The 25627-nt window shown below is 43.5% G+C and overlaps 1 pseudogene across 1 annotated transcript; it reads right to left on the bottom strand.

The window, feature by feature from the left end:
- LOC311004729 (THAP domain-containing protein 6-like) lies at positions 1–25623 on the bottom strand (annotated as a pseudogene). Its single transcript, XR_014596486.1, has 15 exons — positions 25467–25623; positions 25257–25361; positions 25042–25126; positions 18727–18858; positions 9872–10264; positions 9315–9486; positions 8699–8845; positions 7830–8598; positions 7638–7734; positions 5856–5999; positions 5606–5719; positions 5188–5352; positions 2704–2849; positions 251–2093; positions 1–56 (listed from the first exon to the last, which is right to left on the bottom strand). The product of XR_014596486.1 is annotated as a THAP domain-containing protein 6-like (transcript).
- Positions 25624–25627: the final 4 nt, after the last annotated feature.

Genomic DNA, 25627 nt, shown 5'->3' with positions numbered 1-25627 from the left:
GTTTGTAGCTGTCACATGACCTCTGCCCCATGGTCGACCACTGCTTGATCCACGACCTGTAAATTATAGAAATATATATAATTACCATAAAAATACATTTCTTATAGTTGTAGTCAAGTGTGATGTGGAGTTTTTTTTTTAAAGCTTTCCGCCGGCGATCGAAGCGATCCGCCCTTCTAGCAGTAAAAGTAAGCTCGCTAGCAAGTTAGTTTATTTAATTTTTTTTACCATTGATGTATTATATTATTACCTTCATGTCTTTCTGGAGCGTGGGGACGAGTCTCTGCTGCTCCTGGTTGATCCGGACGGAACCGCTCATCTGACGAATCCGGGTCACCGAGCCGTCAGCTGCTGACTCTCTCACCGGCCGCTCGGCCCGGCTTGATCGCCGGTGTCCAGCGTCGGTGTCGGTCGTCGGTGTCTTTTTCAATGATCTCCGTCGTTTTCTCACGATCGCGACCCTCTTCCTCTCCGAACTACCGCGACACATACGGTACATAATGTGCCAACGTGCGGAACACATAGGCTCCGATAAGTTTCTTATATCTCTTGTCATCTCGCTTCTTCTCATAATCAATGCTGATCTCTCATCCAAAGAGGGCACTGCTGCCACCTACAGGACAGCTACACGTCTTTACACTAGTTTACAAGCCTGATATTGATGGACAAGCTCCACCAGACCATCCTCCAGCCCCTCCCGTTGAAAAACGCAATTGACGTCTATCGACGTCAATGGCAGTGAACGGTTGTAATTAGATTGACGTCTATAGACGTCAATGGCAGCCAATGAGTTAATGGAAAAGGGGTGTGTGTGTTTTGTTTTTTGTTTTTTTTTACTGGGCAACAGCTCTCAATCTGTCAGAGCAAGTGAGACGGGAGGAAACTGATGTTCTGGTCCGGTCCAAGCTGGCAGTGTCCGGTCGCGCGAACAGACCTCACGGGCTGATGATGCAAAAGTAGTCTGGGAGGGAGGAGGTTATGATGTTTGCTCTGACAGATTGAGAGCTGTTGCCCAGTAAAAAAAAACAAAAAACAAAACACACACACCCCTTTTCCATTAATAAAGACACTCATATTTAGTAACCTATATTTAAACCCGTGTGCACAGATCACAACATAAACAAACAGCTGTGCGTAACGGAGGCATCATGGAGCGTCTCTCTTTTTCTTTTTTCTTTAGAATTTACCTGAGAGGGGAGATGTGAATATCTGCTCACTATGATGCCGAGGCTGATTGTGGTTTGCTGTGAGAGATGATAGTTTATTTGTTTTCAGTTTTATTTGTTATGGTCGCGTGACGATGCGGCGCTGGCCCCTAATAAATCAATAAGTAAATAAATAAATAAATAGCTGATCATCTGCAACGGCACAGTGTGTAGTGTCAACACCTGCTCTTGGGACATCCACGGCTGTCTCAGTCCCTCCCTGGTTTCATCTGTGTTAATTCAGTCAGGCTGAGTTTCCATTACGCAAGCCTTTGATCTGCCATCAGTGTGACGGGACAATCTATATAGATATAGGTGTATGTGCTGATTCAGATACAATAAATAGGGGTTATTGTGATGATGATTATTATTATTATTATTATTAATTATTAATTGCATTTAAATGTGCCTGGAACTGTGGAAATCTGCCTGTGAGGTCTTGGTGACGTGGGCGCACTGCGTGCTGGGCAGTCAAATTGCCGCTGCGCTGGCTGCGCTTCGCCTTGCGCTGAGATTAGACCAGGTTGGATCTGGCGAGCTTTCGGCGCACTCTCCGCGCGGTCTATCTGCAACAAATTGTCACTGCGCCACGGTGAATCTGTCGACACCTCCCCCTGCTGCGCGACCACTCCCATCTCGGCGCACAGCAGTCTGCCAATTTACCGAATCCGCTGCGCACCTTGTTGCACTGGAGGAAAATGCCACTGCGCCAGCTGCGTCAGGGCTCGCCTCGCTGCGCCCCCCTGAGTTGCGCCAGGAAAGTAGGGCCCACAGTGTCATCCTGTGCTTGGACGTTGCCGTTTTTTCCGGGTGATACGCCGCAGCGGACCATTAGCCGGCGGAAAACACTTTGAAAGTGTACAACAGTCGGATTGTTATTCCATCCACCTGAAATTCATACAAGAGATAGAACTTAGTCATGTGTTTAAAAAGTAGAGGGGAGGGTAAGTGCTGTAGAGGCCACAGGGGAAAAAAAGAGTATGTGTGGAGTGGCTCAAGGTGCTCTTTAAGGGAAAAATAATCAAGATAAATTAAGAAAAAACTGACTGTGGAATGATGGTGGTGCAGTCAAAAAAGATCACCCGAGGCACTCTTTTTTATTTATTAAAATCTCTGCTACACCTCAAGAGTGCCTCGGGAGCTATTTTTTGACTGCACCACCATCCTTCCACAGACAGTCAGTTTTTTCTTAATTTAGTCATGTGTTTGTTTGTTTTGTTTTGTTTGTTTTTCAAATACATATAGTACGTTGCATAGCTATACTGGTATTATTTCCACTGCCATTCCTTCAGCTATTTATTCGGGTAAATGTGAACTGATTTTGTTTTAAAAAGAGTAGAAAAGCCAGCACTCTTAGAGAATGTCCTTTCAGGTCTGTCTACACTGATATTATTTAGATAAAGATTTCACATTTTAGGATAAGTCAATCATGCATTTTTTTTTAAGTATATCTTCTCTCTTATGTAATAGAATTGTACTTTTTAACATCAGCTCCTACCTGAGGCCCTGATAGAATTGAAGAGGAGCTCCAAATGATCCTGGCTGAAGCGGTATGTACACACATACTGTTGTGACTGCAGCAGCTCCGGTATCATCAGGGTCAATGTGTCAATGTTGATCAAAAAAACAGTCACAGACAGATACCTTTGAAATATAGAAAAATGTCAGTATTCAAATATGTACAACAACTCAGTCTTATGATATTAAACCAGTTCAAAGTAAATATTGTTAAATGATTTAAACTGGAACATACCAGATGGGTGACAAATTAAAGGAGAAAACAAAGTGTCTTAAGTAAGGCAAGGCAAGGCAAGGCAATTTTATTTGTATAGCCCGTTTTTACAAACAGTTTGTCTCAAAGGGCTTTACATGGCATCGTAGCAACATCCTCTGTCCTTAGACCCTCACATCGACTGAGGAAAAACTCCATGGAAACCCTTTTAACAGGGAAAAACAGGAGAAACCTCAGGGTGAGCAACAGAGGAGGGATCCCTCACCCAGGACGGACAGACGTGCAATAGATGTTGTTACAGACAAGAAAACAGCAGTTAGGGTAGGCTATAGCTCAACCTTAGTGAGCAGTCTTACAGTCCTGCCATCCACGCCTCAAAAATTAAAAGTTACATAGACACCTATTTTAGACGCCAGCATATATGTATAATAATAAAAAAAAAAAAAGAGTTGAAGTAGTTTAGATTTTTTTTTTCCCATCCAATATTAGCGGGCTGTATTTTATATAGTATAAATACTACATGAAAGGAGTGTTGGTGATGATAGTCCAGAAGTTAAGTAGTATGAATACAGTCTCACAAGTATGTCAGTGATGATAGTCCAGAGGTTAAGCACTTTGCTTAACATTTAGTTTTACACCATGGGTCGCCGGTTCGCTTCCTGACCCAGGCAGCCTTGCTGCTCAAAGTCCTCAAGTAAGTTTATTGTTTACTGTTGCTGCAACTCATACTATTACTACAAATTGCAGATTGAAACGATAAAAGATGTGTTTTGAGTTGTAGCAACATTAAACAATAAACTTACTTGAGGACTTTGACCATTCATGGTGCCTGATCGTCTGTCTCCCATTCAGTCTCCTTCTTGGGAAAGCATAACACTAACCCAAAGTAGTGCGCCCCCTGGCTTTGACCCTTGGGTGTCACGCACCAATGTTATCATTATCAAAGTATTAGAACGTCTCTGTCATTATCATCATGGCGTATTTTTCATTATACCATACCTTCTTAATCACGTATGTTTACCCATCATCTCTTGTTAAACGTTTCAATAAGAGAATCCGCTGGGTACACACATTCTATTACTGTAACAGTTATTTAAAATCACAACATGAAGCAGCAAGGCTGTCTGGGCCGGGAAGCGAACCGGCGACCCACGGTGTAAAAGTAAACATTTGACAAAGTGCTTAACCCCTGGACTATCATCTCTAACACATTTGTTATGCTGTATTTATACTATATAAAATATAGCCCGCTATAGGATAGAAAAAAAATTTAAACTATGACAATTTTTTAAACGGTTACTTTTAAAATAAATTATACATAAATATGCTGGCGCCTTAAATATTCTGGTATACAAGGGAGTCCATGCACTCTGCATGCATCTTTTTACTTGACTACTGAAAAATGAATTTTACCTATGGGCTTTTTAATTACTTTGTTGCTTCAGTATGGTTATATTATTATTACTCTTTGAAATTTGTAGTCTCTTACTTTTTAAAGTAACATTGCGGAGTTTTTCGGCCTTAAAATAATGTTTCCAGACTCATTGCAATGGTAGAAAAATGGTTAATAGGATGACTGGTGCTGCCGCCGCAGCCTGAGCCGGGTCGCGTCGGCTGAAACTGCACTATGTAACTTCCCTGCACGGGTACGAAACACTGCCCCCCCCTCCTCCCCCCTCCCCTCTGCGTCGAGGGAGAGACGTGGTGGGTAAAAGCGAAACTACGGTTCTCCTCCGGTCGTCGTCGCCGTTGTCGCCGCCCCACCCCACACACCCCCTCCCCCCCTCCCCCGACCACCCGCCACACAGTCTCCTTGCAAACATGTGGGAAATACTGCCGTTTATTAATGGGAATAAACGCTGGATGCGCTCGCTGTTAAGTTTCGTTTTCGTTTTTCCCCCCAGACGATAGCGCTTTTCAACCAGATGGTGGAAGCACTGCGCTGAAACTCCGCAATGTTGCTTTAAAATGTCAGTGAAGGTAAACACCTCTAATAAGCCATTCTGTATACTTTTTTTTTTGGTCATGTTTTTGATTTCTATTACCATTTATTTGACTGTTTACATAGTCCTGTGAGATGGTTGATGTTTGAAAAATGAAAGATTTGCCAACATGTACAATCAACACAGCAAATATTTTCTCTGGCACCAACTGGTGCTGCTGTTTAAGAAAATCTTTGCAATATAAGATTCTGACCGGCCTAATAGTGGTATTTACCTTACTTTTGAGAGAAAACAAGACAAAAAAAACCTCTTTGAACGATGAAGTGCAGCGCCATCATTCAGTGTGAGCTGGGTCAAATACAACCGGGCTTCAGTCATAAATCCTAAGGTCTCTTCCCAGTTGAGAAAACCTAGTAGAGCCTTTGGCACGGGGATTTCTGCTGTTCATTACATCGAATAATCTGTCAATGACCTAAAACACAAATATTCCTTATTGTTACTGATGCTTCTGGTTATAATTTACATCTTGTTTGATAATCAACTTAAAAGATTAATAGATCATCAAAATTGTTGCAGATACAATTCCTGTCAATCAATCAATCGATCGATCGATCGATCGATCGATCGATCGATCAATCAATCAATCGTCGCAGCCCTGTTTCCTTAAAAATCTAATTTACACAATACTGAAAAATAGAAGTACTGATGAACTTTTCAAGGATCACCTCAATAAATCCAACGGTTGGAGAGCAATCCTTTAACTGGGGATAGCCAGCTTCCTGCACCATACGAAGAGCCTTTGCTACAGACCGACTCAGTGTCTGGGCTGCTAGGGACACCTTCAGGAGTTAAAGCAAAAAAAAATTGTGAGCCTGTGAGGACAAACTGTGTACACATTGAATCAAGTGTTACACTAATCTAAAGTGCCATACGCCTGAAATCAAGCATGGTGCCTGAGAAATGTAAGCCCTGCACCTTCATCTTCTGGTTGGTGAAGTTGATGTGCTTGCTTGTTATCCTGTTGGCAGCATGCAGACCCTCTTTTTCCTGGAGTACATTAAGATCTGATAAGTAGCTCCATTTCCCTGCTCCAACAGGACTGTTAATGGAACCGTATGCCTGCAACATGTTTCTGGTCAGTTTTAACATATGACATGGGTCCATCATAACAAACACTTTTTCGCCAGAAGATGGGTGGGTGAAATAAGTTCTGAGTGGCTCCAGAGGATTGAGCTTGAGCCGGCATCCAAGCATAGTACACATGCTCATGTTGGACAAATGTCCGTCCATTGTTACACAGACTACCTTTATGCCTCGATTATGTAGCGCCTCCAAGCAGTGGCTGACTGGCACCAAAAAGAGGCCCTGGCAATTTTGACAGAGAGAGGCCACATTGCCTTCTCAGGTCACAATGGTTTGCACAGATAAGTCTTAAAATGTGTGCAACACCTTCTCATCACAATCCACGCCATCTAGGCTACAGTAGCCTACACAGATCAGCTGTTATTAAAATCCAACTCATCAACAACAGGATCACGATATTAGACCACCACATTACACAACAAACAATTAATCCACACTCAAACTGAAGCAACAATAATGTTAACTGTACAACAATAATGTTAACTGTACTCTACAAGCTATTATTACAAGGTATAGCCTACAACAGATATGACAGGCAACCTCGTGTGTGTGTGTGTGTGTGTGTGTGTGCGTGCGTGCGTGCGTGCGTGTAAGAAAGAGAGGGGGAGAGAGAGAGAAAACTTTAAAACCTGCTAAGTTAACTGTTAGCTACCGTAGCTTAGGCGTTGGTCTCCGTCAGGTAAAAGCTGCCGTTTATTCCTCAAATGCAGTTTAAAAAGTTGTTGAGCCTCTCCGGTAGTGTTATCCATCACTGCAGTTGAAATACCCGCTAAACTGCTGGACGCAAAATCCGAGGGGGCGTCTGTTTGTTTACAATTCACGAAACGTAAACGTATGTGACGCTCACACTTGGAGTAACGCAATGAGGCAACGTAGCCTCCTTGGCGTACAAGTCTGGGGGAACATACTGCGCATACACACCGTACGGGCAGGAGAGACAGAGCAGCTCTGTGCCTACGTACAATGAGACGGCGAGTGGCTTCTACGGCCGCTGCCTGGCCGGAGGTAAACTCATGAGTCCCCTGACCGCACGTCCCTGCTTGAGAGCTGTGTGTGCGTGCGTGATTGAATGAGTGAGACAACCTACAGTAACCCCCCCTCTCCGCCCCTTAGAATACGTTTTAATGTTGAAACATGTTAAGAGTTAGTTTTGTGTTAGTCCATGGCATAATTTCCGGCCGCCTATTAACGCAGCCGCTCCGCTTTATTTATTTAGCCTATTCATTCATTCATTTATTTATTTGCGGCCGTGGCCGCCTATTGATGCAGCCCTTCCGCTCCACTTTATCTATTTGGTGGAGCTGCCTGCGGCCGCATCGCCAGGCAGCCGCAGTGGCATTTACCCACATTGCCCAATGGCCAGTCCGTCCCTGCCTCCAAGGCATACTGCAGCAGGACCATTTGGGTGTCTGGTGTCAGAGACTTGATAAGGAAGTAGGCTATTGGCATCTCCCAGTGGCCTCGGAGTCCCACAACCATAAACACAAGGGCTTCACTTGCCACACTGGTCTCATCTAAGCCATCTCCTAGGTTAACAAAGCCAGTCATCTTTTGTGTGTGCGCGTCATATTGGATCTGTTGCCTGATGGCCATGCCATCCAACATTAGGCATACTTGTGAGAATTGGTCTGGGTCTTCGTTTTTTCTCTTTTGCAGCATATCCAGAAGTGCAGTGTTTAAACCAGGCTTTCCATCCACAGTCTGCAACCATCTGTTTCAGGTAAAACAAGTGATAATGTGTAAACAACACATACTGTCATATTTACTTTTTGAAGAGTGTGAAAATGAGGAAAGTGAAATATTTACTTTTGAAGAGTGTGAGGATGTGGTAGTGGAAATTTCATTGTTTCTCTTAAGTATGTGTATGCTTTTGGTCCGTGCAAATGCAGGGTTAAAGCAAATTCTCTTTGAGCTGGAGAGAAAGCATGATCCTGCCTGAACAGTTCAACAGGGAGATCTGAAATGTTGAGGAAAACAAGTTATTTTCAGTTTTCAGATTTTGATTTTGTTTTTACAGCTATTCCTGGTAGGTATTCAGAACAGTGTTGAGTCTGCAATTAAATTGCCTGTGATTACATTAATTTAAAGTGTAACTGAACCGGCTGAAGTGCTTCTACCCTGGAAATTAAAAAAAAATGCTTCTGGAGCAGGGTCCACTCAGTTTGATAGAGAGGGGAGGGCATATTCATGATGCAATATGTCAAATTCATACACTTTGCACTAAAATATCTGGACCTGAGACCATCAACAACACAAGTGAATTCCCTCATACATTGATTTTCAGATTAATAAAAGTGGTTTGGGGGTTGAATTACTCTTGAAACCACTATAAAAGATCTGTTAAAGGGAATGGGCTCGGCAGCTCAACCAACCAGAGTAGAAGTCAAGTTTCTGTTGCAGTTAATCTGTTAGCAATTTAGTTTAGTAGTAGTAACTTTAGTAATTTCACTGTCTTTCTCTGCTTTCTTTCTCTCTCCCTGGCATTTCTCAATCTCCGTTGCAACTCCTCCATCTTCTCCTGAGCCTCAATCAACTTTTGTTTTGCTTTGACTGGATCAAAGGCATACAGATGATCCTGAAAAATATTACATTTATTAATAACTTAAATTTGTTCTCTTAATTTTATAAGCCAAGCATCCTGCAAAGGTAATAAGAACAACAATCGTTTCACTCACTGAGATTGACTTCTCACTGAGGTTGAGTCCTCCAAGTTCTCTGAGAGGTGAACGTGAGCGTGACTGCTGATCTTCTGCCGCTGCCTGCTGTGACATCCTGCTCAACCTATGTGTACTGGGCACCTGGTGGAAAATAGTAAAAACTACAAATTTGAAGCCATAAAATCAGGTTTAATGCAACATAGAATCCATGTGATTTTATTTATTCTTGACATGCCTGTCCTCCAGTACTTCTTCAGGTGGGTGTGAACTGATTTAGTTTTTTATAGCTATACCAGCTAAGTGTAATAATTTTGTGTTTTTTGTTTTGTTTTTCACAGAGCCTTTATCAGGTATGTATTTCAGGTAGGTCTATATTATTTAGACAAAGGTTTCAGGTATTTTAGCATAAGTCAATCATGCGTTGTAAAAAAAAAAGTAGGCTATGTCTTCTCTCTTAATAGAATTGTGCATTTTAACATCAGGGAGGTGACACTGATTGACTACGTTTTTAAAGATTTATATGAGGGTTAATTCAATAGGAACAATTTCTAATACTGTATTTTATTATCATTTAGTGGGCACTGTGTTGTTTGTGAAATATTAAGACTATGTGAGAATTTGTCATGACACTAACTTTGCAAAGATGGCGAGGAAAATTAAACACGGATGGTGTTACTCCTTCCTTTAACCGAGTTGCCTGTCAAACTCGTGTGGTAGGAAGTGACAGCTGCAGAAGACTGAATAATCCTGTGGGACGAAATCTGTCCACTTGAGTGCTGCTGCCCATGCCTTCCTCCTCTGTTTATCTTTTGGAAAACTACACACAAACAAATCCATCTGAACAACGCTCAGTTGTCCATGCTTATGTAACTACAATTCAGGTACATAACTGTTAGCAGTTAATGTTAATGTAAGTGCCATGAAACTGATTTAATTATATCACAATTATAGCCTATAGGTAGCGGCTGATTGCCAGGTGTCACTTTCATCATCTTACTGATGTCTTACTAATAAAAACATCTTTTGTTTTCTTGTCCTGAATATTCCATAAAGTCCATAAATTGAGGGTTCGTTGTGGTGGTATGAGTCTTGATGCTCAGAAAACAGGCAAACAGCCGGGGGAAACAGCTGATAATTACGATACATACAAATACAGGCTACAAAATAACAAACTATTAATATATTAACTACCGGTATATGCACTAAATGTAGCACCATCTTTCTTCGTTTTGCCGTTTCTTTGATGGGAACATCCGTATGCGGCACAAAAGGCTGGCATTTTGCCAGTTTCACAGCTGTCAAACCCGGTCTGACTGTTTTTGTTTTTTTTTTTTAACCTTTATTTTACCAGGCAAATTGCTTGAGATAAAAAAAATCTCTTTTACGAGCATGGCCTGGCCAAGAAAGCAGCAACAAGATAATATACACACAAAGAAGTGAGGACGAATATGAGAGAGAGAGAAAAGAGAGAGAGAGAGAAAAGATGAATGACGTCCAGAGTTCTACAGTCCGGGAGGGATATGGGGGGAAGAGAAGGAGGACGGGAGGGCTGTGTGGTACAAGGGGAGGCTGTACCAGGGGATCCTGAAGGAAGAGAGATTATGTTAAATCAGCCAGGGCAGAACAGAACAATGCACAACAATACACACTAAAAGAACGCTAATCCAGTGATGCTAAAATACTAAACAGTAAAACATTTACACACTCCATGATTTGCAATTAAAAAACAGTTAAGTCTGGTTTTAAAATCGGAAAGGGTGATGAATGCCTGTAGTTTTAGTGTTTTTTGGAGATTGTTCCAGCCAGAGGGAGCAGAGTACATGAATGCCCTCTTCCCAAACTCAGTACGAGTTCTGGGGACAGAGGCAGATAGAAAGTCCAGAGAGCGCAGTCTGTATGATGAGTTTGATGTGAGAGTGAGGTAGGTGCAGAGGTATGAGGGAAGTAGTCCAATAATTGCTTTATAGATGAAGATGTACCAGTGCAGAAGCCTACGTGCAGACAAAGACAGCCAGCCTACTTTAGTATACAGAGTACAATGATGGGTGAGTGACTTACAGCCGGTAATGTATCTTAAAGCACAATGATAAATGGCATCCAGCATATGCAACGAAGTAGAGCAGGCATTCATGTACAGTACATCACCATAATCCAACAAAGGAATAAAAGTAGCTGCAAGTAGCTGTTGACTGCTGGTCAGGAGGAACTACTCCTCCAGATGGCGGCCGTGAGACATTCCAAACAAGCCCGAATGCGGCATCTACGTATATATATCTATGGATAACGATGACCTGGACAAATTAGTTACAAATTAGACCACGCCCCCGTCACAGAATTAGGCCACGCCCCCGTTACAAATTAGGCTACGCCCCGTCACAAAAATAAGGCCACGCCCCATCACAAAACACGTGACTAGGACCGCCTTCTTCCATCTGCGCAGTATCACTAAGATTAGGAATATCCTCTCCCAGAGTGATGCTGAGAAACTGGTGTATGCATTTATCACTTCTAGGTTAGACTACTGCAACTCTCTCCTGTCAGGTTGTCCGAAAAACTCTCTAAAGAGTCTCCAGCTGGTCCAGAATGCCGCAGCAAGGGTTTTGACAGGAGTTAGGAAGAGAGAGCACATCTCTCCCACCTTAGCTTCTCTCCAATGGCTTCCTGTAGGATTTAGAATAGACTTCAAAATCCTTCTGCTGACTTATAAGGCTCTTAATGATAAAGCTCCGTCCTATCTGAAAGAACTAATCATTCCTTACTGTCCTACCAGAGCACTCCGCTCCCAGAACGCAGGTCTGTTAGTGACTCCCAGTACCTCTAAAAACAGACTGGGAGGTAGAGCCTTCAGTTACCGGGCTCCTTTACTGTGGAACCAGCTCTCTCCATGGGTCAAAGAGGCAGACACTCTAACTACATTTAAGTCTAGACTTAAGACCTTCCTTTATGACAGGGCTTTTAGTTAGGGCTGGTTCAGGTAGCTTTGAACCATTTTATAGCTACGCTGCTATAGGCTTAGACTGCTGGGGACACATCTGGTTACACAGAGCCCTCTCCTTTCCCCTCCTCTCCTCTCCTCTCCTCAGTATATTTTTGAACTGTCATTTTCTGTTGTACTTTGTAGTTTGGCCTTGGTGTCTCGCACTCTCTCTGTGTTTCCGCAGATCCACCGGAGCTCCATCTCTCTGCACCAGCCACCGTCTGCATCGCCCCCCCTCCCACCCTTTCCCCTGCTGTTAGACCGGCCTCCCCTCCCTTCCCATCGACCAGTCTACCACCCAGTCCTCCCATCGAGCTGGCCAGCTCTCCCTGCCCCCCCCCCCCCCCCTCACCAGAGGCTGCCTTCATCAACTCCTGCTAACATTTCCATATTTCGCACATTCTGTGACATAAACTGTAAACTGTTTTCTTGTCTGTAACATCTATTGCACGTCTGTCCGTCCTGGGTGAGGGATCCCTCCTCCCTCCTCAAATTAGGCCACGCCCCCGTCACAAAATTAGACCACGCCCGTCACAGAATTAGGCCACGCCCCGTCACAAAATTAGGCCACGCCGTCACATAATTAGGCCACGCCCCCGTGACAAATTAGGCCACGTCCCATCACAACCACGCCCCAGTGACAAATTAGGCCACGCCCCCGTCACAAAATTAGGCCACGCCCCTGTCACGGAATTAGGCCACGCCCCCGTCACAAACATAGGCCACGCCCCCGTTACAAATTAGGCCACGCCCCTGTCACAAATTAGGCCACGCCCCCGTCACAAAATTAGGCCACGCCCCTGTCACAAAATTAGGCCACGCCCCCATGACAAATTAGGCCACGCCCCTGTCACGGAATTAGGCCACGCCCCCGTCACAAATTAGGCCACGCCCCCGTCACAAACTTAGGCCACGCCCCTGTCACAAATTAGGCCACGCCCCTGTCACAAAATTAGGCCACGCCCCCGGTACAAATTAGGCCACGCCCCCGTGACAAATTAGGCCACGCCCCTGTCACGGAATTAGGCCACGCCCCCGTTACAAATTAGGCCACGCCCCCGTCACAAACTTAGGCCACGCCCCTGTCACAAATTAGGCCACGCCCCTGTCACAAATTAGGCCACGCCCCCGTTACAAAATTAGGCCACGCCCCGGTACAAATTAGGCCACGCCCCGTTACAAACTTAGGCCACGCCCCCGTCACAAACTTAGGCCACGCCCCTGTCACAGAATTAGGCCACGCCCCCGTCACAAACTTAGGCCACGCCCCGTCACAAACTTAGGCCACGCCCCGTCACAGAATTAGGCCACGCCCCCGTCACAAAATTAGGCCACGCCCCCCGGTACACATTAGGCCACGCCCCCGTTACAAAATTAGGCCACGCCCCCGTTACAAATTAGTTAATCTGTTAATCAGCGGCACCAGCGGCTTGTGATCTGTAAATTGTCTGAATCTGTCCAGTCCTACCAGATATTTCTGGAACCCCTCGCAAGCCCATAATACTCCTGCTAAACACTCTTAGTCCACTCATTTTATGAGAAAAGGTTGAACAAATTGCAACAGAAGCAAACTCAACTGATTTTGTATCCTCAACATGTCCTGAATGAGGGGAAAAAAAGCCCCGAAGAATCCCATTAGGGGAAAGTTTGGAAAAAGACCCAAATATATCCCATTTATACGCCTATTAATTATTTCTCTCACATGAATAGGGTAATGTTTAACCTTCGGATATCTCCATGAAAATTACCGAGTTGATTTCTTACATTAAGACAAACAAAAAATGTATTACAAGTTTTTTTCATTCTTTGTTAACATGAGCAGATTTGCATACATTTGCATAAACCCCACCGTTTTGACGGCACATCAAGGTGCTGTGGTGGTACCAGCTTGAAAATTGGAATAAGTTGACCCCATCGGTCAACCAACAAGAAACCACTTTAAATTTCAAGATGGCTGCAATTTTTTAAGAATCCGTCGCTGCGGGAAGCACTCGTTTTACATGGTAGCCTAAGCGCCCTAGCTCATTAAAGCTACAGTTGGTAAGTTGACGAAAGTGAAAGTAAACTCCGTGACTTGGTCCGAAATTTCAAGACAATACACAGGTCCCTTTATGAACCTCTGGAGTCAGCCAAGCTGGTACCACCACAGCACCTTTATATATACACATGTGCCGTCAAAACGGTGGAATTTATGCAAATGTATGCAAATTTTCTCATGTTAACAAAGAATTTCAAAAAACTTGTAATACATTTTTTGTTTGTCTTAATGTAAGTAATCAACTAAGTAATTTTCATGGAGATATCTAAAGGTTAAATATTTTACCCTATTAACATTAAAGGGACAGTATGTGAGATTTACCCCCATCTAGCGGTGCGGTTGCATGTCGGCACGTATTCTTGCTGTTGCGTTTACGTAAACTCGGGCAGAAGTCAGAAAAACAACACACGCTGCATGTATCAGGATAAACAAGCCTCTACCTAAACAAACGGTCCGCCAGCACGAGGCAAAACAATACAGGCGTGACAATATGTTGTCATGGTGATGTCGTATTGTTTACCTGACCCACGTTTTACCGGCTTCCTCTCGTCGAGTAAAATAACATCCAGTTGGTTTGCCGACGGCGTCACTCACGGCGTCATTCAGGTGTCTGACTGCACCTGAAGGCAACACCAGTGCCTCCGTCCTTCCTCACACTAGCTACACGGTGGTGACAGTTTTAACAGGCGCTGTCTGGAAAACTTTCTCCCCGAGCCGAGAAGCTCCGGCGGCCCGAGTTTGAGGTTACTTACAGCCACGGTGACACTGAACGTAAAACATGGCGATTCAACATGGCAGAGAAGGTTCGGTGAACCCCCCCCTGTATGTTTGTAACTAGGGATGTCCCGATCAGGTTTTTTTGCCCCCGAGTCCGAGTCCGAGTCATTTGATTTTGAGTATCTGCCGATTCCGAGTCCCGATCCGATACTTCTAAATTGCAATTTAAAAAATGAAGACAGCGAAGTAACAGATCCAGGATGTCCCTGATTTTTTATTTTATTCACTTATTTTATCATTTAAAACTTATAAACAGAGCACTTCTGTGAGGTAGCTTGAACAATCAAGTAATAAAAGAATTCTTCACATTAGAGTTTAGTGCAACAATGTCTAATATAAAAATAACAGCAGCTCAACTTGAAATACCTGGCAGGCATGTAAACAAATAAGCAAATAAAAGTGCCACAATGTTATAAAGTAAGGCCAGTAAAGTGCTTTTTGGAACTGCACTCTTAATTCTTACCCTCCTCCTCTGGCTTCACAGAAGGAAATGTATGTTTTTCTTGATGAAAACCAACATCTCTACCTTTTCAGGTTTGAGCCTGTTCCTTTTCTCATCAAGGATGTTAGCGACAGCACTAAAAAGTCTCTCACTGTCCACAGAGCTGCAGGGGGCACAGAGATACTGGGCTGCAACAGCCGCCATGGAGGGGAACTGATTAGCATGTTCTTTCCAGTACTGAAGTGGATCACTTTTCTTAGGGGTTGTTTTCTCTGACAGGTAGGTCTGCACCTGCACTTCTGCCGATGTGCTACTCACGGACCGGGCCTGTAACTGCCTCTCTTGTAGGATTTCTTCAAAGGCGCTGTCCAGGCTGCTGCATGATTCACGCCGTGGTGCCTTGCTCACTGGGTCTGCTGAAGTCCCTGCTTCTTCTGGGACTGCACTGGCGACCCTCGTCCCCTCTATCTTTGCCACCTCCTGGATGAGGTGTTCCTTTGCCAGCGTCAGGTTGGCAGACTTTGTGAAGAAGCTAGAAATAGATAAATGTAACACACAATTTAAAACAACAAAAGATAAAAGACAACACATAGCACAGTTCTTCAGTTAGGCAACTGCCTTACACATGTACTCAATTAATAAACAATTAAAAATCTAAACACAGAACCAAATCTAAATTAAAAGGGAAATCAAAAATAAATTGGCCTAATACTGGTGTCTGATGATGATGACTTGACTTTATATGAACATGATGTACAAAAGGTGCATTATACTTGCCCATCTTTGTATCTGGGATCTAGTAGAGTGGCAATGTAGAAGAGTGGCTCAGTTTCAATATCAGCAAAGCGCTTCTCCACAGCCTCCAGGAGCGTCCTCCTCATGGTCTTGATTCCCTGGTCATCATTCTCCTCCCGAGACAGAATACGTTTGATGGCTAGTGAATGAATGAATGAATGCATGCAATGATGATTTCTTTCAAACAATATCAATAAATGTTACAATATAAAATAATAAATAAAAATACAAATTACCTGTTATGGCAGGGATCACGTCAGCTGCAGTTGCAGTCTCCCGGCTCACGTCCCTGGTCAGCTCTTCAAAGGGGGCTAGCACATCAGCTGTCTTCTTCATCAGCTCCCACTGGCTGGCTGTCAGTATTGCTGGTAGAGTGCGCTCAGCTGCATAGACACTGAGAGCTCGTTTTTGTTCTAGTAGGCTCTGCAGCATGTAGAGGCTGCTGTTCCACCTTGTCTGCACATGAGACAGAAGAACAAACATCACTTTATTTTTGTGCAAATTGGAATAGCCAGGTGCAGTGCAAGTAAATTATTAGTGGTCTATTAAATTAATTAAAAAAGTTAATGGAATTAAATCAAATAAAGTTATGAGAGGACTCTGACCTGCACATCTTGTTGTAGGCGCTTGATATCCATATTCAGGTCCATCTGGATATCTTCAAGGCGAGAGTAGGCCAGTGTGGAGTGCTTGAAATGACCTACAATCTTCCTCGCGGTGGCCAGGGTGTCTGTCACACTGCGCTGGGAAAGCAGGCCCTCATGCACGCAGAGTTGGCAAGAATGCGCGACACAGCCCAAACTCCGCACTCCCATATCTCCCATGCCTTTCTTCATATTTGCAGCGTTGTTGCGCAAAATCACGTGGACCCGTTGCTTGTCGATTCCCCAGTTGTTTAGCATCTCCTCCATCGCCTGTCGGATGCGCTCTGCTGTGTGGGATCCACGAAATTCCTGGGCATGCAGGGTCGCGCGGCGTAAAACAAAACTGGAGTCGATCCATTGTATAGTGAGACTCAGTAGTGCCATCGGAGCCACAGACGAACTCCAGATGTCTGTGGTTAATGACACATGGGGCACGGCTGATAACATGATACGGAGTTTGTCACACACCTTTTTCTGAAGCGCCGGCAGAGCTTTCTCGGTGAAATAGTGCCGTGAGGGCATGTCAAAACGGGGCTCCAAATATTCCATTAGCATACGAAAACCTGGGTCTTCCACAAGCGCGAATGGTTGGTCACTCATGGCAATCATTTGCGCTATTTTACCTGTAATCCCCCGTGCCTTCTCGCAGTCGCCGGGCATTTTTTCTCTTCTCTTCAGAGTCTCTTGCAGCGTGGGCTGACTCGTTTTCACCTGGGTTGCCTGCGTAAATTCCTTGTGTTGTGCCGGGTGTTTATTTTTAAGGTGTCGGATTAGGTTTGTGGTGTTGAATGCAGCCTTGTCCTTGCCACCTCTTGAAATCCCAAGTTTGCAAATGTTACAGTTTGCGAGAGCAACATTTCTGTCGTCGATATTAAAATACTTCCACACCGCAGACATGTTCGCGCTCCCAGCTTCAAGCTGCTGCCGTCTTCTGCTTCCGCAAAGTGACGTCATGCCGCAGACGGTCTGACTCTGCACCACCACGTAACCGTAAATACCAAGCTGTAATTTTTCCCATTTGTTTTGAAATATTATAGATCTGATTTTTTTTAAATCACGAGAATAAATATGCATATATCCGATCCCGGATCGGGGTGTAACGTCCGATTCCGATCGAGTCTGAAATCACGTGATCGACCCCGATTTCCGATCACGTGATCGGATCTGGACATCCCTATTTGTAACGACTTGTAACATCTCATTCTAAGGTACGAGAAAGCGCTCGTTTGTATGCGGGCGCGATTCCACTTCAGTGAAATACGTATTTATGAAAGCGATATTTGATTTTTGTCAATAAAAAGCCAATAAAGTCCCATACTGTCCCTTTAAAGTGTAAAAAGAAAAATAATTAATAGGCGTATAAATGGGATATATTTGGGTCTTTTTCCGAAACTTTCCCCTAATTCTTCAGGTTTTTTTTTTTCCCTCATTCAGGACATGTTGAGGATACAAAATCAGTTGAGTTTGCTTCTGTTGCAATTTGTTCAACGTTGACCCCTTTTTTGGCTTAAAATTACTGGACTATCTCCATTTGTGCATACCTGGACTCTGCTGATGTAATCTCCTGGAACAGTATGGAACAGTTTCCAGCTTCCGTCGTGCAGCTGTGACTGCTGTTGTTACAGACACTGGGAGCTTATAGACTTAATTTTTTTCGGAACAACTTCTCATGTCGGGGCTTCAGTACAAGAGGGACATTACAGACGAGCAGTGTGGAGGTATTTGGATGGTTTTGTCTTTTTGGACGAAGAAAAGTGAGCCCCGTTTGCGACTGTCATATGGCAATGCAGTGCTGTGCGGTGAGTAGAAAATTAGTGAAATTTGGGTAAACTATCATTTTTAGATACAAAACTTATTACTATGGTTAGGAGAAAATACCAGAATTAACCTGTAGATGGACTAGTGTCATGAGGAGGTTCGACTCTAGGAGCTGAGGAGAATTGACGAGACACACACAACTGAATTGCAAAGAGATTAGGTGTATTGACAAAATATATACACAGAAACTTTAAAGTGAATTAATAATAATTAACAAAATAATTAAACAATAAAAAGGGCTTTGAGGGGAAAATATTTACAGAAGTTCGGTATGGTGATTCATAGTATACTATCAGGAATAATCACAGTTCTCCGGGCAGCTTTAAATGTAGCTGAGGTTAATCGACTCAGTTGGAACACACTCATTCAGATAACCTCATTGCACAATACATTTCCCAGTACCATATTCACTTAAATACTCAGTGATTAATAAATACCTTTAGTAAACAGGATTCAAGTATAGTAATATTGCACAGTCCCAGGAAATAAGGGTTACTGGTTACTTGAGTGAGGGGGAAACAGGCTAATGGGGAAAGAAAAGTTCTACCACACCACCTGGTTATCAGCCAGGCTTACGGCCTGTGTGTGTCTTAGCTGCCATCTTTCCTTCAAGGTTCTGGGTAGCTCGCCATCCGTGTCAGTCGATCTCCACTTCAATTCATCATCATCATCACGATCAAGCCTGACCTGTTAGTGAACAAGTATCATCATCAATCATTCATCCATCTATGTGTTACACTCCTCCTGATTGAAACGATGCTGAAGTTAGCCTCCGATTCGCCAGCTTCCAATTCGGTACTTAAAGGGGACCTATTATGCTTTTCCAGCTTTTCAGACTTTTATATATGTTTAAAATGTTGGATAATGGTTCTAGAGGCTGTGGAAGTGTCATGTCATGAGGTTAATGCATTTGGAGGTAAACCCTGCTAGATGATTGGGATTTCTCTTGGATTTCTCTGCACACCTGTTACACTCGGTTGCGCTGACTTTTTTTTGACATGAGCTCGCGTCTACGTCATGGCGTGCCGGACTCCTCTACATGGTCATGCCGAGGTCTCTGCTCCAGCCGGCCCCGCCTCCTCCCATGCTGCTCTGTTGTGCCTGGTGTCACAGCGGAGAGCGGAGCGGACTACTTCCTGCTTTTTCCCTGCATGTTTTAGCGCTGTAGCGTCACTTTACTGAGTTTTATTTAGAAGTTTACGCCGACGTTTCATGTAAGTGAAGCTGTACCTGTGTGAGGAGCGACGTACCGCCGGGGCGACGTTGTTCGTCGGACCGACGTAACGCTGGACCGACGGAGCGCCGGAGCTCCGGCGGAGCTGCAGCGGCTCCTCACACAGGCAGAGCCCGTCTGCAGGCCTCCTTGGCCGGGCAGACGTCCGTGCTCATCGCGGTAGAGAAAACCATGGCTAATAAACATACCCGCAGGTTTTTTAGACGTTTACCACCGTGTGGTTATTCTTTTTAGGAGATAAATGTTGGTCTCATTGATGAAATCTTACAATTGTGGCAGTTGAATTAGTTTGAATGAAAAGTGAAGCTGTGAGAAGGAGGAGGAGAGGAGGAGCAGTGCTGCTGAGCTCTGTAGTCTATGTGCACAAATCACCACATTTACATCAATAAATAACTGTTTTACAATAAACTGACCAGTCTGCATATATTTTTAATTTATTTTATTAAGTTATATTACATGTTACATGGTTACAGTAGCCTACATGGCAAAGACTACTCTATACCATCTTTGGTTAGGGTGAGACTAGGTCATCACATTTCATTACACAATGTAGACTGGTCAGATGCAGACTGGAGATCTGGCAATTTGCCTACTGCAGATTTAGCTTTTGTTTGCATACTACATTTTGGCCAAATCAGTATAGGTACTAGTAGTAGACATCGTCATGGTAACGCAATGCTGAGGGAGTGGTTCATTTGCATTTAAAGGGAGGGGCCACTGAAACAGACCGTTTTGCACAGCCCTGTTTTTGAGAGTGCTGTGATGTTTGATCATTGGGGTATTTTGACTGAAGCACGTCACAGACATGTCTTTAAGACACCCAGGAACTATTTTAGGCCTAGTCCACACGAGCCCGGGTATTTTTGAAACCGGAGTTTTGCTCCACGTCCATACGAGTGGTGTAATAAAAACACTGCGTACACACGCAACCGTGGAATCCGCTACCAAGTGACGCAATGCACGTGTGGAAGGCTGTTTTAACCAATCAAAATACAGTGGAAAACGCTTATGGATCAAAAGGCTTGGGACGGAATCATTTCTATACAAATGCTGTTTAAATAATTAGTTATCAAGAAATCCGCTTATAGTGTTCATGTTTGGTCATTTTATGGATGAAAACATGCGCAAAAACAATTTCAAAACTACGTGTAGCCTATTTATTTTATTTTCGGCGGTGTCCCTTTGACGTGCACTGCTGCAGCAGCCTGCACATGTTGCTGCGCTGTGTCTTGACTCTTGTGCTGTGTGTTGTTGTGTGCTGTGTTGTTGTGCTGTGTGCATCACCTGGCTGCTGAGCCACATGACTGTCGGTGCGGCGCAACTCTTTATAAAGTGGATATGTTTCATTCATCCATGTTTTGACACACAACAGCCAGTGATATCGACCGCGGACGTCACGTATACATTTTCGGCTTTTGGCTCGTTCCGTTCATCTCCGCATAGGCTCCCCCCCCCGTAGTACCCGGTCTGACAGTGACATAGGCTATTGCCTGTTCATTCATGAAAATCATCCCGAAAAACTCTCAATCAAACAAGGTGTGGAATAAGAAACTGCGGCGCTACTGTAGTAGCCTAGTTCTGTAATTTAAAAACACAGCGGCAGCGGCCCCGCTGATCTGTAGCGTCACTTGTTACTGTAAATGATGCTGTGTGGAAAAGCAGCTGTGGTCTGTGATTGAGGGTGAGTTTGGAGCTGACAAGAGGATCGTCCTGACGACCGTTTCGTTATATTTTTCTCATCGAAAAACTATACAAATAGCATTTAGATGATGTAAAAAAAGAAAAAAAAGAAAAGTGAAATAATAAAAATCCACTTTGTCACCTCCATTTTTGCGAGCTCACGTCAACTTCTGCAAACCGCTGCAAACAACCTCTGCAGCTGGCAGTGTTTACATCAGCACGTGTGCAGCTATGACATAAACGAGAAAAACAATCACGGTTGCAGTGTCCACATGCACCCGGTGAAACCAACCCCGGCTCAAAAAACCACGGTTTCAGGGTTCCAAAAGCACGGTTGCGTGTGGACAGGACATACAACCGGGAACATATGTTCACGGTTTCAAAAATACCCGGGCTCGTGTGGACAAGGCCTTAGTTTGTGCAAAAAGTAGCATAATAGGTCCCCTTTAAGGCGAGACAAGGCAGGCAAAAACATTGTTTTTTCATGCACTTATCAATTTTGAGATTTTGGGCTATTTTGCTTCCATAACATGTCTTCTTTCAGACTAATACAAAGAAATGGTCTAAAACACACATTATGGGTGTTTATTTTACTTCACTTTGACTGGTGTCGCCTGTAGATTTCTCCTAAATTCACCAGAACTGAGCGTTCTATCGCGGCGTACTGAGCCGCGATAGAACGCATTCAGACTCCTGTCATATCAGGTATCGCTGTGAAGCTCTCTCTCTCCTGCACTAATTTGTCGGTTCCAAAAATGGTAATTTCCTTTGTACCAGCAACGAATCGTAAAAGTACGAGGGAGGGTCTCATTGGCTGGTGTCGTTTTCCGACAGCGTGATTCGTTTAGAAGCATCACGTGACGCGCTCTGAACAGCACGGAGGGACTTTTAAAAATGGGGAAAGGAACTCGATTTAAATCCTCACATAAAATAAAACAGCAACTCTCACTTGCTAGACAACAAAAGACACAGCACAGAAACTCACCGAGCGATAAGATCCCTTTACAAAGTGCGTCATCTCTATGTCTGCCTAATCAAGATTAGCCAGACATAGAGAAACTGAAAACATTGGTTGTCATATTACAGATGAGCCCAACTAGGCCTAAAGTGTTTTTCTTATTTTCTTTTTTTTTCTCTGACCTACTGGCCCACACCTGGAATTCACAGTGGCCAGACACCCTTGTTACTTACAGACACCAAACCTTCCAGTTGTATTCCTGCCTATATTCTGAAGGTTTTTACAGAGGGGATTGTTGATATATCATTCACAGCCTGATTTATACAACAATTTATACCTGAAAACAGGGTGAAATTTGATTTTTTTTTTAGGGCTGGTGACAGTATTTTCTCATTTACAGAGTGATAAAAAGAGATATCCAAAATCCCCTCTGTAAAAACTTTTGACTTCAATATGTCAACAAAATAAAACAAGAATTTTGAAAGTGGCTTTATCCAATCTTCAGATTTCGGGTCTGGAAATGTACACAAATTCACGCATATTTAATTAGATAATGTCTCATTTCCATATTTAAGCATAATATTTAAGAAAACTTGTAATGCAAAGAATAATTGTCTCAATGTAAGTAATAAACATAGAAAGTTTCATGGCAATAGCTGTTGTTAACCCTTTTTTTTTACCCTATTCACCTGTAGCGTCTCGCCTTAAAAGGGAAAGTTAAGAGGAAATTAAGGTAACGTGCAGTGTGACTGTTTGTACACCGATTGTCTGTTTTTTGTGACACTTCTAGATGTAAAGAGTAGATACGGTCGCGCACATCCAGTTCAATAGGTGCTGGTCTCAAAAATGTGGACATGAAAAGCGAAAAAAGGAGACCGCACACACATAAGGGAGCTGATGTGTGCGGTCTCCTTTTTTCGCTTTTCACTTCTTGATGTAAAAACATTTTAGCTAAGACATTAACTTTGCCTGACACCCGCTATTGTATTTGTGAAACGTTTATTTTTGAGAAGTCTAGGCATAGTAGTTTTTGATCAGCACCTGGTCTAATGTGGTCTATATGCTGAGAAAACGGTGAAATCTGCCTTTATTGCATTTTCACAAATAGAATAAAGGTTTTACAGATCAGAAACTGTGTTATAGTGAATGTTTAGCCTCTTTAGGATAATCTAGGCCAGATTTGAGAAGTCTGGGTACAGTGATTTTTGACCTGGACCAGGTCTAATGTGGTCTATATGCTGAAAAAACGATTATATCTGCCTTTATTGCATTTTCACAAATAGAATAAAGGTTTCACAGATCAGAAACTGTGTCTGAATGAATCTTCAGGGCCTGTAGATTAATCTAGTCCAGATTTGAGAAGTCTGGGTACAGTGGTTTTTGATCTGGATCTGGTTTAATGAGGTCTGTAAGTATCAAACAAAAAACGGTGAAATCTCCCCTTTAGCATTTTCACAAATAAAATAAACGTTTCACAAATACAATAGCAGGTGTCAGGCAAAGTTAATGTCTTAGCTAAAATGTTTTTACATCAAGAAGTGTCACAAAAAAGAGACAATCAGTGTACGAACAGTCGCACTGCATGTTACATTAAAGGGATAGTTCACCCAAAATTCAAATTTCACTCATTATCTACTCACCCTCATGTCAACTAAGGGCTGGGAGAAGTTTCAGAGTCCTCCGTGCCTTCTCTGAGTTACAGGGGGGCTCAGCGCAGCACTGCATGTCCATATGGTGGTTGCGAACGGAGCTCAATTTTCTTCATCCAAAAAAAATTCCAAATACCTCCATAGTGCTTGTCTGTAATGTCCCTATTGTATTGAAGCTCCAACATGAGAAATTGTTCTGAAAAAAATTAAATAAGTCTATATTTTAAGCTTGTTTGTAGCGGAAGCTCCCAGCACTGCTCTTCCTGGTCCGTCCAAGTATTGCGTGATTTGCATTGACGCCCAGTTCACGGCTCCGCAAATCGCGCCAGATTCCGGCAGAGCAACACTGGGAGCTTCCGCTACAAACAAGCTTAGAATACAGACTTTTTTTTTTTTTTCAGAACAATTTCTCATGTCGGGGCTTCAATACAAGAAGGACATTACAGACGAGCACTATGGAGGTATTAAGATGTTTTTTGGTGTGTCTTTTTGGACGAAGAAAAGTGAGCTCCGTTTGCAACCGTCATATGGACATGCAGTGCTGCGCTGAGCCCCCCTGTAACTCAAAGAAGGCACTGAGGACTCTGAAACTTCTCCCAGCCCTTAGTCAACATGAGGGTGAGTAGATAATGAGTGAAATCAATTAAGAGTCATCTGTGCCTTCTTGGAGTCAGGCACAGTGGGGCTCCGTGCAGCACTGCATGTCCTATGACGGTCGCAAACGGGGCTCACTTTTCTTCGTCAAAAAGACACACCAAAAAACATCCAAATACCTCCACACAGCTCGTCTGTAATGTCCCTCTTGTATTGAAGCCCCAACATGATTGATTGAATTGAAAATTGTTCCGAAAAAAAATTAAATACGTCTATATTTTAAGCTTGTTTGTAGCGGAAGCTCCCAGTGTTTCAGTCTCAAATCGCGCAAGATTTGCACAGACATCGGCAGAGCAGTGAACTGAGACAATGGGAGCTTCTGCTACAAACAAGCTTAAAATATAGACTTATTTAATTTTTTGGGAACAGTGTCTCATGTTGGGGCTTCAATACAAGAGGGACATTACAGACGAGCTGTGTGGAGGTATTTGGATGGTTTTTGGTGTCTTTTTGGACGAAGGAAAGTGACCCCAGTTTGCAACCGCCATATGGCAATGCTGTGCAGACCACCCCTGTAACTTCAAAAAGGCACGGATCACTCTGAAATTTATCTTAACCCTTAGTCGACATGAGGGTGAGTAGATAATACGTGAAATTTGAATTTTGGGTGAACTATCATTTTAAGTACCAAATCGGAAGCTAACTTCAGCATCGTCTGATTGAATGAGTTAACATCAACAATCACAAATCCTCACCAGTGTTCAGTCCAATCCAGCATTAATCTTCAGCAGCAGCAGCAGCAGCAGCTCAGCATCGCATCATCCGAGCAGGGCAGGTAAACTGTTAAATGACGGCAGGCATTACGAATTAGCACCAGAACTAGCGGCATTAGCCGTGTTAACAATGCTAGTAGGCTAACTTCAGCGTCGTCTGATTGAATGAGTTAACTTCAACAATCACAATTCCTTACCAGTGTTCAGTCCAATCCTGGTCCGATCTAGCATTAATCTTCAGCAGCAGCAGCAGCAGCAGCAGCAGCAGCATCACATCACATCATCCGAGCAGGGCAGGTAAACTGTTAAATGACGGCAGGCATTACGAATTAGCACCGGAACTAGCGGCATTACCCGTGTTAGCAATGCTAGTAGCATTAGCATTCCACATTAAAATTCTCACTCACCGGCTTCTTTCAGTTGGAACGTGACAAGTGAGTTTGTCCGGCTTCCTCTTCCAGTCACTGACTTCCAGCTGTCGCAGCAAAGCTCCGACTTTCAGCTCCAGTCCTCCCGTGTCTGTATCTCTGCTCTTGTGCCGAATGTGTGGGTAGCGAAGTGCCGCTAG

This window comes from Trachurus trachurus (genome assembly GCF_905171665.1).
Source record: "Trachurus trachurus genome assembly, chromosome: 21".
In the NCBI taxonomy this organism is placed as follows: domain Eukaryota; kingdom Metazoa; phylum Chordata; class Actinopteri; order Carangiformes; family Carangidae; genus Trachurus; species Trachurus trachurus.
This window is presented reverse-complemented; position numbering and strand designations above follow the sequence as displayed.